The sequence below is a fragment of the Hyperolius riggenbachi genome, chromosome 10 (genome assembly GCF_040937935.1).
Source record: "Hyperolius riggenbachi isolate aHypRig1 chromosome 10, aHypRig1.pri, whole genome shotgun sequence".
Taxonomy (NCBI): Eukaryota; Metazoa; Chordata; class Amphibia; order Anura; family Hyperoliidae; genus Hyperolius; species Hyperolius riggenbachi.
Window position 1 is genome coordinate 78,435,681 of NC_090655.1, and position 15,813 is coordinate 78,451,493.

At 43.8% G+C, this 15,813-nt stretch overlaps 1 long non-coding RNA gene across 3 annotated transcripts in view; it reads left to right on the forward strand.

The window, feature by feature from the left end:
- The window catches only part of LOC137536049 (uncharacterized), a 490,360-nt gene that overhangs the window by 346,017 nt on the left and 128,530 nt on the right, over positions 1 to 15,813 (forward strand). The window lies entirely within an intron of this gene.

A 15,813-nucleotide genomic window follows, 5' to 3' on the forward strand; every position in this document is an offset into this window, starting at 1 on the left:
CGTGAATGGAAGCAGTTTATCCACCAAGGAAATCTGATTGGCTGTATGTGGCCCCGCCCCTTTAGTGAATTTGGACCCCAGTCACCCAATGACGACTGTAGCAAGTTTGAAGCCTCTGCCATTAACAGTGTAAGAATGGCAGCAGTTTAAATATTCCCCTTGAAAATCAATAGGTGAATTTTGATTGGCTGTTGTAGGCTCCACCCATTTTTTTTAAAATCTTAATCGCATTCACCCAGTGACCAACTGTGTCAAGTGTGAGAACCCTGCGATTAACAGTCTAAGAATGGCTGCAGTTTACATTTTCTCATTTAAAATGAACGGCTGAAATTTGATTGGCTGTTTTATGCTCCGCCCACTTTTCCTGGATTTGTAACCTCGGTCACCAAGTGACCAGCTGTGCCAAGTTTGGGGACTGTGGCTTGATTACTGTGAGAATGGCAGCCTTTTACATTTTTTCCATTGACTTGAATGGGTGAAATCTGATTTGCTGTTTGTAGCTCCACCCATGTGTGCAGGGGGGACGCAAGACCCCCAGAACCTATCATCCCAGGTAGTAAGAGATCTGTATACCAAGTTTCGCTCTAATCGGTCAAGCTGTTTTCGAGTGACACACACACACACACACACACACACACACACACACACACACACACACACACACACACACACAGACACACAGACACACACACACACACAGACACACACACAGACACACACACACACACACACACACACACACACACACACACACACACACACACACACACACACACACACACAGACACACACACACACACAGACACACACACACACACACACACACACAGACACACACACACACAGACACACACACACAGACACACACACACACACACACACACAGACACACACACACACACACAGACACACACACACACACACACACACACACACACACACACACACACAGACACACACACACACACACACACAGACACACACACACACACAGACACACACACACACACACACAGACACACACACACACACACAGACACACAGACACACACACACACAGACACACAGACACACACACACACAGACACACACACACACACAGACACACACACACACACACACACACACAGACACACACACAGACACACACACAGACACACACACACACACACACACACACACACACACTTATATATATATATAGATTAACAAATGTTGTTAAGCACTAGGCAATACACACACACACACACACACACACACACATCCGATTTTATATATATAGATTAACAAATGTTATTAAGCACTAGGCAATGCGTTTTGTGGGTCCTTGCCTACTTCCTCGGGCCAAATACAGTGCCAGAAAGAATTCAAGCCTGCATAAGGGCCGTTCCGCATACAATATTTGCTCATCTTAATATTTGCTCATCATTTGCTGAATCTCATTTTGACCATCCCTTTATACCAGAGTAACCCAACCCTGTCCCCAAGGCCCACCAACAGTGCATGTTTTGCAGAAAACCACAAACATGCAAAGGTGGAGTAATTAGTGTTTCAGCAGAGCTGATTAACTACCTCTCTGGATTTATACAAAACATGCAGTGTTGGTGGCCCTTGAGGACAGGGTTGGGGAACACTGCTTCACACTACCCAAAGCCATTTAACAAAGCAAGCAGACACTTCAGTCATCAAAAGTCTTAGTCTTAGGAGCATACTGGGGCTGAAAGGAATGTACACATATGTTAAAAAAAAAAATTGGGATTTATTAGAATAGGGACAAGGGAGCAACAATTTAAACAGTCCACATGGTTTTAAATTGTGCCCATCTTGGGACAAAGACATGTGCAAAAGGGATGTGGCCAAATCAAACACATTACATTAACCCTTAGCATTCAAAATTTACACATAGCAGTCTAAAACACAAACAGTAATACTGTGTCTAAAGTGTGGGCTACTCTAAAGTATGTGTGTTCCCTTTATAAATTTTCAGAACCCCAATATGTGCTCGATTGGATGCATGAAATGGCTGAATTGTATTGTGTAGAGGTCAGTCCTCAGAGGGAACGATAAGTTGTTTTTTTTTGTTTTTTTTATGAACTATTATCCTTATTTTAACATTTAGGGCTCGATTCACAAAGTGGTGATAACCCAGTTAAAGACTTTAGGCGTGATAACCATTTTTATCATGCCTAAACTAAGTTTAGGCATGCTAAGTTTAGGCATGATAAATTTAGGTGTGATAAGTTTAGGCATGCTAAGTTTAGATAAGTTTATTACGCGCGCAAAGTCCCGCACGCAAAGCAGCGCCATTAAACTCTATGCAAAGTGCACCAGACATTGCTAGCGCAAAACTTTTGATCAGCTGTGCACTGCTGTGCTAACCCAGTTGGTGCTTAAACTTATCACGCCTAAACTTATCATGCCTAAACTTATCACACCTAAACTTATCACACCTAAACTTATCATGCCTAAACAGAGTTTAGGCGTGATAAAGGGCTTTTCACCACGGTGCTAACTGTTAGCACCGCTTTGTGAATCAGGCCCTTAGTGTTTTTTTCTGGCTGTCTGTGATGCAGGTTGCTGTGTGCATGAATTCTGATTGGTCAGTTTCATTTTGTGTGTTTGATTAGGCATTACCCCTCACCATCTGCCCTTATCTGTTTAAAGTTCCTGACAGATTTTGTAATGTAATGGCAGATATTTTTAAAAACAAACATGAAGTAAATATCCTCTACTTGAGGCAATATCTGCTAGTTCTCCATATATTTATTTTGGCATTGTAGTGTCACTTCACCTGGCTGGCGAGGACTGAGAATGTGTGTCTTGTTGGGGCACTATTTTGTTTTGTTGGAAATTCTGGAAATTATCTTTCCTGCAGAACTGATGCTCTATAAACGACTTACAAGCCCAAATTAAAAAAAAAAAAAGTCTGTACCTGCATGAATTTTGAAGGCTGTCTCCTGTAGCATGGATCAGCGGGTGGCCCTAGAGCTGCACAGCCGCGGCCTCCTCCGAGGAGGCAGGAGAGCCTGACCTGGGCTGTGGGGTCAGGATCCGGCCAGGGGGAGATTAAGCAGCGGGGACCCGGTGGAAGGCGTGGATGGCGTCCTCCGTGCCATCAAAATTCATGCAGGTGCAGACCTTTTTTTTTTTTTTTTTTTTATTTGGGCTCATAAGTCCTTTAAGGTACATGCACACATCCAATTTTGATTGACCAATCACAGATAATTTTACCACCTGCATGCAATATGCAGGCCAACAGATTTGGAATACTATTAGCAGATTGTGTAGGAAATCTCTCATACTGCATAGAGGTGGGTAGATTGGCAAACCAAAATTAGATGTGTACGTATCCTAACTCTGCCTCTGCATCTCCTCTGCCACCAGTCTTTTTACACTAGAGAGGCACAGCATGGTCAAGCACTGCGGCATCATTGTCAACTTCAGCGATTTGCATAGAGAAACAGCAATGTTGACTTCCCAGAAACTCACTTAGAGACTTGACATTAACGGAATCCTGTAACTTTAAGAATTAAAAAAAAAAAATCAGATACTTACCTCGGTAGGGGGAAGCATTTGGATGCTAATGAGGCTTCCCCGTCTTCCTGTAATGTTTTGTTCCAGCACCGACACCCTGAGAAGAAGATACACAAAAACAAGTCCAGGAAACGGTGCTTACATGCACACTAGTGGCTTTCCTCTTGTGCTACGATGGAAATAGCTAAGCCTGATCTAGTTCACTGTACTGCCAAGACACGAGGCATTTGCACCTGCGCAGTAGAGCAGACCCCATCAGGCTCGGCTATTTCTGCCCTAACCCAAGCGGGAGAAACTGCGCCTGTGCGAGGTAAGCGGTTTAGAGTCGCACACTGGCTGAAGTGGAAACGGGCCCGAACCGTCTTCTTTACCTGAGGCAAGGGTCGGATTTATCATAAGGCACTGTAGGCATGTGCCTACAGGCAGCTAATGATGAAAAATTGGCTCACTCCCCTCCCGAAGAGCCTCCCTCCTGCCTTACATATGCAGAGCCCCAAGCAGAGCATAGATGAGAGGTTACTTACCCAGCTCTCGGCATTCCACTGACCAGCTCTCCCTTTAGTTGGGGGCACCACTAGCTACTACTAGCTACTTAAAGAGGAGCTGTTAGGTATAAGGTCTCAGAGAAAATAAACACATATATCAGTAGCTAAAGATTGGCTGTACTTACATTACATATGCATTTCACTGTCCACGTTTGTACTTCACAGAATTTTTATATAGTATATGCAGAGATAGATGCTCCTGACAGCTCATGGCAGGCTCCATGTTTGTCTGTCTCCTATGAAGTCAAATGTGTCGTCATGTCCTGCCTGCTTCCTGATCACAGAAAAGCTCGTACTGAATAACACTAGTGTGCAGTGAATATTAATGAGCCATGTGGCTAGGAACAATAGCGGACTCCTGCAGTGTACTCTGCCCGGAGATTTTTCAGTGCTGTGCGCTGGACTGAGTTACAAGCTGCTGAAACTTGATCCTGTAACTTCTGCTTAGCAGCCGAGGGGAGGGCCCCAGAATGCTTTGCAGTATGGTATGCGGCTTGCGTCCTCTTGGGTCTAACAGCTTTGCTGATAAGCACACATCAAATGTAAGAGAGATTTTTATCTTCACTATTGCCTTTTTGGCTTCCGTCTAAACAGTTTAACACAGGAGAATAGAGGTTTAAATTAGCTTCTGCAGCCTGACAGTTACTCTTTAATACTGAGAATCGCTCTGGCTACCTAATACTAAGGGGCATGCAGCTACCTATGATGAGCAAGGGAAGTAAGGGAGAAGTGACAGCAGCCAGCACACAGGGGCGTATCTGGGCAATATAGAGACTATGGCAAAGACTGAAATTGCCCCCCCCCTTTTGATCCGAGTCCACTTTAAAAACCGCATCCTTTCTCACATGCATGTGTTATGGCTGCCTGTGTTTCCTGGCTTAGGAGATTGCTTAAGATACTTTTTTGGAAATATCTCTTCTTACCTCCGCTCTGTCCTAATCTAACACTAAGCCAAGTGTGCGCTACATACATCATTAAGTAGCCATTTTCCCCAGATAGCAGAATGAACCTTATCTGAGGCCTGAGTGACAGGGAGGCACAGGTTTAGGCATGGCGGCACAGTATAGGGACATGCATGGCGGTGCAGCACAGAAGCAGTCATGGGGCTCATGGTGCTGTTGCGCCAATGGCATGAGCCATGCCTGCAACCTTCTAGATACGTCTCTGGCTGCACACATGCAATGCAGTTCGGCAGGTGTTTGAAGGTTCATGGAGGGAAGTCTAGGGGGCTGGGATAGCTTTGCCTAATGGCTTCTGTGATGTAGATCCAGGCCTGCCCGAGGCAATTACATCACTAGCGACACCTTTGGCTTTTTATTTTGTTGGATTTGGTTGTATTTGAGTTGTGTTCTATTCTATTTAGACAGTGAGGGCATGTTGGTTTATTCTGTTTGTTGTTTAGTGCGCAGTGCAGAGCACATCCTGTACAGAGACATAGTAACCACATTTTTGGAAAATGAATGCCAGCGTATTGAGCTAGCCATTGTTCCGAGGCCTGCCATTGTTTTTGCTTTTTTTAATCTGATGTGAATAGTTCAGTGTTTTCTGTAATTCAACGCAGAAAAGGGTCCATTGCAATATAAATCAGTTCATTACATACCAAGATAAGTAAACGTATGAATAATATTTTCCTAATCATTATCATGACCTAAGTGCAGTATCTTCAGTCAGGAATGATATCCACACTATCTGGATGTCATCATCTTCTTCAGTTTAGTAGTTAATAACTTTTCTTGATGCCCCTTTTCATTCACTGCAGTAGGGAATCTCGAGGCCTCTTGGGCTGGGAAGGATTTAGATGAGCTCATTTTTAGTAGTTCTACCTCCCCTGGCCTGAGCCCCCTGTCTATACATTGCAGTAGAGAATCATGGGGCCTCTTGTGCTAGCGAGGATATATATGACCTGGCTGGGAGCTTGTGATGTATGGAAAGTCTTCAAGGGCAAACACAGCATCAGAAACTCAGCTACAGCATTATGGTGACATCAGACAGAGAGGTTGCTATAGCCACAGACCATCTGACTGTGACAGGGCTCTTCCCCACAGAGGGTACTGTTTAACTGCATGATAATTTATACAGGAATCAAAAGTGTATTGTAAATACCATTACTCTAAAGGCCTGTACCCACTACACAATTTTTCCTGCGGTTTTTCCAATGATTGGCGACTTTTTGATCGATGAGCATTTGTTTCGGCGATCTGGCGACATGGGTACAGGTGTGATTAGGCGAATGAAAATTGGCAACGCGTGTTGATAAAGACCGTCACAGCTGATTGGAACTTTAAGATCCCTGTCTCCCGCGCAAAGTACTGTAATTGCGTTTGCGCCCATCGCATGCTGTAGTGTATGCAGGAAGATGGTTTAGGGAATGCTTGTTGTCGTGGAACGTTGCTGGTATCCATCTTCCTGCCTCATATGGTTAGTATTCAGCTTTAGTCTGTCATGAGAGCATTCAGTATGGCTGGCATAGTTGTTGATAGTCCCTCTTTTAGAGGAATCCCATCCCTCAGCCAGCGTATATTTAGTCTATAAGAAAATATGTTTGCCAATCCTGAGCTGATCCCAATATTAATTTTATCCGTAATATTTATATTACCAACATCTAGCACCTATAGGTCATCATAGCAAACTCAACTTGCAATCTCCCCTTTACCTATCCCCTCACACTTAAGTTGCGTACACACATGCGACTATAGTCGTTTGTAACGATCGTTCCCCGATCTTTACCAACGACGATCGTTACAAAATACGAACCACCGACTATTAAGGCAAACGACGAACGAGCCAAATCGCTACAAAAGAAAGTTCTGTCTCGGCGGATTTTAACCAACGACGATCGTTTGCAAAAGTAGTACATCGTTGGAAACGGTCGTTCGTACTAGGCTTGACATGCGCATTTCACTATTTCTCCATGGAACTTCTCATTTTTATGCGCAGGCGCAATAGTTGCTTTCTGTGATGTAACGTTCGTTCTAACGATAAGATCGTTACACACATTTTAAAACTACCTTTACTTAGGTCGTTCTTTCATCAATTAAAAGTTTGTTCGTCGTTCTTAACGAACGATCGTTATCGCATGTGTGTACGTAGCATGACTCTCCTTTTCTCTCTCGGCCCAATGTTAAACACCCCGCCACCCGATGGCGGAAAAATGTATATTGCAGTGTATGGTACTCCAGAGATGCGATGGTAGCTGTCAGGCCAAAATGAACTGCTTTGCTCAGTGATCCGGAATTCCTCCTGGGTAATAAAAGAATCATTGCAGTGAAACGAAAACATTTGCAGGGATAAAAAAATTATATTAAAAATATACCTTCTGTTTTGTGCAAGCAGCAGACTTCTTAAAGGAGAACTGTAGTGAGAGGTATATGGAGGCTGCCATATTTATTTCTGTTTAAGCAATACCAGTTACCTGGCTATCCTGCTGACCCTCTGCCTGTAATATTTTTATCCCTAGACCCTGAACAAGCATACAGCATATCAGATGTTTCTGACATCATTGTCAGATCTGACACGATTATCTGCATGCTTGTTTCTGGTGTGATTCACACTACTGCAGGCAAATAGCTCAACAGGGCTGCCAGGCAACTGGTATTGCTTAAAAAAATAAATCAATATGGCAGCCTCCATATTCCTCTCACTACGGTTCTCCTTTAACCATTGCAAAACAGAGGTATTGGAATGCTGGTGCTGACCATTGTAGACACCTACAGTATAGATGAATGAAAATGTGCCTTTTGTTCATAAATTCCTAATATGATCTTGAAAATACGACTCGAGCTCTTGAATCAGAAGATTTTGGAGTGTTCCTCTTACATGAGTATGTGTGTTCTTGCTGCTGGTAGACTGTCTCAGATACAGGCATCAACCACAAACTAGAGTTACTTAGTTACATAGTTGGTTTAGTTGAAAAAAAAAAAAGCCAGAGACCCTGGTACAACAACCTGTGCATATCTCAGAAGACAGTGAAACACCCTTACAAGACCTGGACCAATTAACCCTAAGGCCACATTCACAGTGAGTGTTGTGTTACCTGTGACAGCAGGAACACAATACATAGGATCAGGTAAGCACATGCATGCAGTGTTACTATGCCTCACTCCGTTGTATCGCAACACACCCGCTGCACTGTGACCATCGCATAGGTGGTGCAACATAGTGCAGTGAGCCACGTTATAAAGCGTCCGCACCACTGTGAAAAATGTCCTTTTCCTAGATACTTCCTGTGGAAAATATTCCACATTTTAACCACTTTTACTCAAAAACCCTTTCTAGATACTGTAGATAGCAAAAACTTTTTTCCTCCATATGCATCATGTCCCTTAGTGACAAAAAGCTAATCTTCCTCACTTTTATGTTGCCCTTTGATGTGTTCGCACATGTTGCTTAGATCTCCTCGGAGTTGTCATGTATCTTTTAGCCATCATCTCTAAACTCCAAACCTAACCAGTTACCAGTATCCCAACCATAACCTAACTCTTACTAAAACTCCAGTACCTATTACCAGAATGCCACTATTTAACCTAAGCCATACCTGAAGTCTAATCTTTATCCATAGCCGGCCTTTGACCTGAGCGACCGGAGCGGTTGCTCAGGGCGCCGGTCTCCAAGGGGGCGCCTATAGCTGGCTGCCTATACTGAGGGCACCTACACCTGATTTCCTATACTGGGGGCACCTATAGCTGGCTATCTTTACTGAGGGCACCAATAACTGTACAGGGGCACCTATGCTTGGCAACCTATATTGAGGACACCTACACATGAGATCCTATACTGGGGCACCTATGCCTGGCTACCTACCTATACTGAGTCTGAGGGGTTTTTTTTGGGGGGGGCGCACTGCAGCTATAGCGCGTGGTGCAAATTGTCGGTGCTCTGCTATCATATTAAATGGGGGGGGCTAACTGTCCCACTGTTTTTATTAATATTCCTGAAAGGTTCTAGCCTTCATTCTTAAAGCGGAATATAACCCTGCATTTCAACTTTTCTTTAAAACATTATTTACAGCATATTATATGCAAAAAGCATTTTTTTTTTACTAGACCAGCATTGGAAGGGTTAAACACAGACGTTTAAAGTTCCGTGGAGAGATATGCAGAAGTTCAGATTGTTACATTCTATTTAGTTATATGTATCTATTGAGAAATGTTACACACTCTTTGGCTGTCCTCCAACTCCTTCTCAGTCAGAGAGATGAGTCACATTCAACACTTAGATACATTTATGTAAACAAAATGTATCTATGTCAGCTTCGGATGCGTCTGCAGAAATCTCCAGGAACTTTAAAGCACTGTGTAACCCTTCCAATGCTGGTCTAGTAAAAAAAAAAAAAAATGTTGGTTGCCTATAATATACTGTAAATAATGTTTTAGAGCAAAGTTGAAATGCAGGGTTATATTCCGCTTTAAGTGTATTCAGGATACTGCACTCTTTCCATCCATTCGTGGTTATTAATAGTATTTTTTCTATTATACATCTGAGCATTTGGCGTGATGTGATGTCAAAAAGGTTGGAAACCACTGTCCTAGGAGATATCTCAGGAGAAAAGGTGAATTGCATATGGGCCTGTGTGTGTGTGTGCGCGCGTGCGTGCGTGCGCGCGTGTGTGCGTGTGTGTGCGTGCGTGCGCGTGCGTGTGTGTGTGTGTGTGTGCGCGTGCAGGTGCGTGTGTGTGTGCAGGTGCGCGTGTGTGTGTGTGCGCGCGTGTGTGTTCGTGTGTGTGTGTGTGTGTGTGTGTGTGTGTGTTCGTGTGTGTGTGTGTGTGTGTGTGTGTGCGTGCGCGCGCGCGTGTGTGTGTGCGCGCGTGCATTCGTGCGTGCGTGCGCAAGCACTCAGGAAGAGGATGAAGGGGGCACAAAAATCAGGTTTCACTCAGGGTGCTGTGAAACTTAAGGCCGGCCCTGTCTTTATCCTCACCTAATCCTTACCTACTCCTTGCTTTACCTTCTTCAATTCTGAAGGATCTATGTGGTCATTTATTATTATTTTTTTTAATTTGCACTGAGATTTTCACATGTGCAGTAAATAGTCCAGCAAATGATCAAAAGACTTTGACAACAAGGGTGTTAACTTCATGCAGAATTTCATTCAGCTTGTTAAGGTTGTCCCCTTGTACCCCGAGTCTCCCTTGTGTCCCCCTTGTCCTCCTCTGTCCCCCTCTGTCCCCCTTGTCCTCCTCTGTCCCCCTTGTGTCCTCTGGTTGTCTCCGTGTCCTCCTCTGCAGGGGCACAGAACAGGGAGTCCCCAACATTGCGGCGGGTTGGAGGTCCGTATTCCACAGGCTTTCACAAGTCAGGAACTCCCTGCATTTGGACTATAAGACGCAGTGAATTTTTTCCCGCCACTTCTGGAAGAGAAAAAGTGAGTCTTATAGTCCAAAAAATACAGTACTTTGTTATACACCATAACATTGTGGATTTGTGATAAGCAAGATGTGTGAAATTAGATAAATATGTTTACATTAAACTCTTCCGGACCTTGGTAATTTAAATCTACGCCGTGTTTGTGACCTGTTACCCCTGCCAGGGCGTAGACTTCAATTATCGCACTACACGCTACCGCCAATTGTGCCGCTCTCCCACCGCTGCAGCCCACTTTCTCTGCTATCAGTATGACAGCAGCGCTCCGTAAACCGGTAAGGAGCCTATTTCATTGGCTTATTACCCTGTGATCACTGTGATTGGCTGTAATTGACTCACAGTGATCATGGTGTTAGGAACCAATTAAATTGGATCCTGACCGCCTCACGGAGCTCTGCTGTCATACCTACAGCAGAGAAAGTGGGCTGCAGCGGCGGGAGAGCTGCACAAATGGCAAGAGAGACGGTTCCTTGAGGCGTGATGTCGGTGAGCCCTGTTTTGTTTATTTTTTAACATAAAGTCTCTGGTCCTTAAGGGGCCAGAGACTTCTAGTACGGAAGTGGTTAACTTTCTTATTTTCCTGAATAGTTTCATTAGTTTTCACCTTTTCTCTGCTCTGTTTCCTCTCTTTTATAACCTCTCAAATTGCTGTTTTTTATCTTGCCAAGAGCTCCTGGCTGTTGGTAAAATACAGAACATCTCACTTGTTTAATGCTGAGAATACACGATTCGTTTCTGCTCTCGATCGTTTTTGCCGCTCGATACTGCAGTCGATCCTCTTATCGTCCACTCGTTTTTCTTATCTTTTTCCATTCACTTCTATCGGAAAACGAGCGGCCAAAGAATGGAAAGGGAGATCGGACATGTCAGAAATTATCTATCGAACCATCTAATAAGCTTAAAAACAACCCGTGTATTCTCAGCATTACATCCTGTGTTATTCTTAGTTAATTTTTGTGTTATTCTGTGTTAATTTTTGAGGTATTTATCTTACGAGTCAGTTATTTACCTCATTAGTCATAATTTTAGTTTTCCATGTGGTAACCGTTTCTGTGAATTGACAGTTAAAAAAAAAAAGTTTGATAAAATGAATGCTTTGTAAATTTAGTCTGTAGAATCTCAATCTAACTCCACCCTCATCTAAAGTTTAGTCTTAAAGAACCACGCACCAGTGCATAGCACCTAACTTGCCAATACCCGGCACTCACTATCTATTTTTGACGAAAAATGTTCAGCTGATATATCAGGCTGGAAAAGAGACAGTTTCAGAGAAGCCATGACAACTGACAACACTTCCATTACAACCAAATTGTAGCCCAGAAATGGAACAGTTTGCCATTTTATGGAGTGATCCTTACTCATGCGTTCCATGCAGTAGAATTTTGTAAGTTTATTTAGAGAGCTGTTTTATGTGGTATGGCAGGCAGAGTGACTAGCTGATCCCTTTCACCCTCAGGGCAGCCTAGTTGGCTGAAACAGGAAAGGGTAAACAGGTACTCCTTGGTACTCTTCACTCTACCACACATCTAGTGTACTGTTCCTTCTGGGATTAAAACTGTGTTCAGCCAGCTTTGCAAATAAATGGAAGCTTTATCTGAAGAAAACAAACATACGCTAACCATTGCCCCCTGGGAGTAGCGCCTGGGGAAAGCTTCACACTTCATGCAGTAAGTCTGAAATATTTCCAGCTTCCTATAATCCTCTGACCAAACCAACCGGATGGGGCTCCTTCCATGTCCTACACTGTACTATAGCTTGTGTACAGAGATTCCACCGGTTAAAGGAAAATTCCACAATATAATAAAGAGGAACTTTAACCAAGGATTGAACTTCATCCCAATCAGTAGCTGATACCCCTTTTCCAATGAGAAATCTTTACCTTTTCTCAAATAGATCATCAGGGGGTCTGTATGGCTGATATTGTGGTCAAAACCCTCCTACAGTGTGATGTCATGACCATGGTCCTGACAGTTTGCTATCTGTGAACCTCATTGTGGCAAATAACAGCTTTTTCAAACTACAAAGCAAGCAAAATCTCCCCCTGTGCCTAGAACTCTTAGTAACAAAAATTCCGTACAGATCACCTGGCAGAACTAAATATATCACCACCAGTGATAAACTTCAGAATGTAAATCAGTGAGGGGAAATATTTTACAATGGGCAAACTGACTAAATAACCTAGAAATAAATATTGTAAAAATAATCAATTTTATTAAAAATGTTATTTTCACTACAGTTCCTCTTTAACTGCTTAGCAGACAGAGACGCTTAGATTTTCCCTGAGGAAGTAAGGTTTGTCCTAAGAAACCTGTTGCACTGTTGAGAGTTCCTCTATATTAATTGATTAATCAAGATATATTTTTCATTACAACCTTTGCAGTGGTATCGCAACATATTTGTCATTAAACCTTTGCAGCGATTATCGCCTCCGTATTCCAAACAGGAAATAGAGAGCACCAGCAAGGTATTTTTTATTTACAAGGTAGTTTATTTACAGCAAACAGAGCATTGTGCACTGTTAATTAATGAAAATGTATGCAAAAAAACAAACAAACAGAAGACAAATCTACCATATGTAAACATTCTTACTGAGGGTGAGGGCAAGTGAAGTATGGTCCAGTGTTAGTTGAGGAGCAGAAATGCAGACATCAAACCAACAAAAGTTGACTCTGGCGATACCTTTAATGACTAACTGTACATGGTGAGAGCTTTCAAATGTAAGTAATCACTGATGCTAATGAAATGAAAGATGCTAATGAAAGAGAACCTGAACTGAAAAAAAAAAAGTCAAAATAACTGTACACAGGTCATACTTACATCCTGTGTAGTCTGCTCATCAATCTCTTTCTCCTCTCCTGCATCCTGTTTGTCCACTGTGATCAAGGGAATTCTCCATCCTCCATTTTAAAAATGGCCATTACCCCATAACAACTTCCTGGTCAGCACACTGTTAAACTGTAATATCACCCACTTGAGCCATAGGGAAACATGGACATTACCTTGCGCATTCAGTTGTAACTGACATCTGCTGATATTTAACTGTCAGCAACTGGTATATTTCAGTTCTGACAAAATATTGTCCGAACTGGAAGGGATCATTGTAAGAAGAAAATGGTGAGCTCCTGTGAGCTACTGACGGTGAGGTTAGTATGTAATGTTCATTTGAAGCTACATCATGTATTTATTTTAAATAATTTTACTCACTTCAGGTTCCCTTTAAGGACCATTATTAAGCCTTCATATGACCCAATAAGTTTTGCAATCGTAGGACAGAAATGCCAGGAGCGTTCTGCGCACGTACAGCTACAAGGCTTGAAATAGTGTGCATGCGGAGACCGCTTCCGGCTACCAGAGAATGATCAAGGACAAGTGCCGCCAGGCCAGGGCATGCGCAGTACTGAGCGACTTGCTTGCTGCTGTAGCAATCTGAACGGATGCAGGAAATAATGCGTATGAGTGGAATAGCCACCGGGAGACTTGGGCGCAGGATACAGCTGGTATGGCTTATCCTGCTCTTGTACAAGTTCCCCACGAAGTAAAATACTGTTCCCCCTCTAGGCCGCCATGGATGGTGGGGAATTAAATAATCCGGCTTCTAGGAATTGCTGGAGGCCGAATTATAGTGTTTTATAAGTAACTTTAGCTCAGTCTCCTGACGGCGCTGAACTTACTCACTGTGCGCCGCTATAGCCGCAATTCCTATGACGGCCTATGGTGGTGCCGGCTGCGCCCAAATTTCTTGTGCTGGAATGAAAGTGTTCAGGAAATAATTATTGTTATTACAGCATTATCGTTTTTGAAGTGCTTCATCGTTTTGAAAATTAGAATGTTATAGTTTTGACATTTTTAATGTTTTGTATTCACAAATTATTCATTTTTGAAAATTATCATTTTGAACTTTATCGTTCTGAACATTTTAAGGTTGGGAAGGGAAGTTTTAGGGTTAGGCGTCAAGAAGGGGGGGTTTAGGGTTAGGCATCAGGAAAGGGGGTTTTAGGGTTAGGCATCAGGAAGGGGGGTTTTAGGGTTAGGCATCAGGAAGGGGTTTTAGGGTTAGGCATCAGGAAGGGGTTTTAGGGTTAGGCATCAGGAAGGGGGGTTTTAGGGTTAGGCATCAGGAAGGAGGGTTTTAGGGTTAGGCATCAGGAAGGGGGGTTTTAGGGTTAGGCATCAGGAAGGGGGGTTTTAGGGTTAGGCATCAGGAAGGGGGGTTTTAGGGTTAGGCATCAGGAAGGGGGATTTTAGGGTTAGGCATCAGGAAGGGGGCTTTTAGGTTTAGGCATCAGGAAGGGAGGGTTTAGGGTTAGGCATCAGGAAGGGGGTTTTAGGGTTAGGTATCAGGACGGGGGGGGGGGGGGTTAGGCATCAGGACGGGGTGTTTTAGGGTTAGGCATCAGGAAGGGGGATTTTAGGGTTAGGCATCAGGAAGGGGGCTTTTAGGGTTAGGCATCAGGAAGGGGGCTTTTAGGGTTAGGCATCAGGAAGGGGGCTTTTAGGGTTAGGCATCAGGAAGGGGTTTTGGGGTTAGGCATCAGGAAGGGGGGGTTTAGGGTTAGGCATCAGGAAGTGGGGTTTTAGGGTTAGGCATCAGGAAGGGGTTTTAGGGTTAGGCATCAGGAAGGGGGGGGTTAGGGTTAGCCATCAGGAAGGGGGGGTTTAGGGTTAGCCGTCAGGAAGGGGGGTTTTAGGGTTAGGCGTCAGGAAGGGGGGTTTTAGGGTTAGGTATCAGGAAGGGGGGTTTTAGGGTTAGGCATCAGGAAGGGGGGTTTTAGGGTTAGGCATCAGGAAGGGGGGTTTTAGGGTTAGGCATCAGGAAGGGGGGTTTTAGGGTTAGGCATCAGGATGGGGGGTTTTAGGGTTAGGCATCAGGACGGGGGGTTTTAGGGTTAGGCATCAGGACGGGGGGTTTTAGGGTTAGGCATCAGGAAGGGGGGTTTTAGGGTTAGGCATCAGGAAGGGGGGTTTTAGGGTTAGGCTTCAGGAAGGGGGGTTTAGGGTTAGGCATCAGGAAGGGGGGGTTTAGGTTAGGCATCAGGAAGGGGGGTTTAGGGTTAGGCGTCAGGAAGGGGGGTTTTAGGGTTAGGCGTCAGGAAGGGGGGCTTTAGGGTTCGCCATCAGGAAGGAGGGTTTTAGGGTTAGCCACCAGGCAAGGGAGTTTTATGGTTAGGCATCAGGAAGGGGGGTTTTAGGGTTAGCCACCAGGCAAGGGGGGTTTTAAGATTAGACATCAAGAAGTGGTTTTTGAGTTAGGTGTCAGGAAGGGGGGTTTTAGGGTTAAGCATTGAAGGTAGGAGTGTTCTGTGTGAGAGTAGGGTTAGGTTAAGTTGTAGTAAAAGATCATTAATTCATACCAATATTTTACTACAATAATTTAC